Consider the following 1,472-nt stretch of genomic DNA (forward strand, 5'->3'; position numbering starts at 1 on the left):
TAATCATGGTTCTCTACAACCTTAACCTCAGGTTCAAGCAATCTTCCCACCTCAGCCTCCCAAGTAGCTGGGACTGCTGGCTGGCTAATTTTTTAATTTTCATTTTTGTAGAGACAAGGTCTCACTATATTGCCTAGGTTGGTCTCAAACTCCTGGGCTCAAGCAGTCCTCCTGCTTTGGCCTCCCAAAGTGTTGGGATTACAGGCATGAGCCATTGTGCCTAGCTGTCAGTTAATTTTTTATATGGTAAAAAATAATGGTCTATTTCATTTTTTTTTTTTTTTTTTTTGACTTGTAGCTATCCAGGTGTCTCAGCACTATTTAAATTCTTTCTCTATTGAATGGTCCTGGCATCCTTGTTGAAAATCAGTTGACCACAGATAAATGGATTTATTTCTGGACTCTCAATTATTTTGTTTCTCTATGTATCTATCATTATGCTGGTGCTATACTGTCCTGATTAATACTGCTTTGTAGTAAGTTTTGAAATAGGGAATTGTAAGTGCTCCAATTTTGTTAATCACTTTCAAGATTGTTTTGGCTATTTTGGGTCCTTTGGTTTTCATATGAATTTTAGGATGGACTTGTCAATTTCTGCAAAGAAGTCAGGTAGAATTCTGATAGAGATTGTGTTGAATCTATACATCAATTTGGGAAGTTCCTTAGCTCTTTCCTTCATTTCCTCCATGAAATGCCTCTTGTTTGGAGTGATATTTATGTATCCTTTCATAAGATATTTTAGAATAAAAATAGGAAAAAAAGTTCTGTTACTTTAAAATGCAAAACTTTCATACAAAGGGGAAAACTATGGGAATAGAAAAATACATATTTTTTTTAAATCTCATTTATTAAATTAAAAGAAATTTGTTACATAATATTTCCAGAATCTTATTTTTTCCTGTGGATGAGGATATTTGAAATAGCACAGAACTTGAAATAAAGAAATTGCCATATTTAATATATGCAAATCCTTTCAAGGGGTGGGGTGGATAAGAAAATCCCTATATAGGGAAGAAGCATATATAGTTTATAATTAAGTTTGTATTTTGAATGAAGATGAAATAGCATTTTAAGTTTTCTTTCCACTGGAGTGGAATGCAAGAAATTTTATAAAATTTGGCAAAATAATAATTTTCAAGAGGTATTACTGTCTTTTATACTTTAATATCATTAATAATAGAGCAATAATGCCATTATTTACATAACCTTCTTACAGCTTACAAACTATGTTCATATACATTATATCTCTTTAACATCTATTTAAATTAATTTTATTTCACTACAACAAATGGGCCCTTTTGTGGCTAAGTTACTACATTTCTGTAAATGTGTGTCTTGGAGCAATGATTCTTTTGTTTGACCTCTGGGTTTTTTGTTTTTTCTTTATTTGAGACAGTGTCTAACCTTGTCACTCAGGCTGAGTGCAGTGGCATGATCACAGCTCACTGCAGCCTCTGCCTTCCAGGCTCAAG

Source organism: Mandrillus leucophaeus, unplaced genomic scaffold, assembly GCF_000951045.1.
Source record: "Mandrillus leucophaeus isolate KB7577 unplaced genomic scaffold, Mleu.le_1.0 Scaffold148, whole genome shotgun sequence".
Classification (NCBI taxonomy): Eukaryota; Metazoa; Chordata; class Mammalia; order Primates; family Cercopithecidae; genus Mandrillus; species Mandrillus leucophaeus.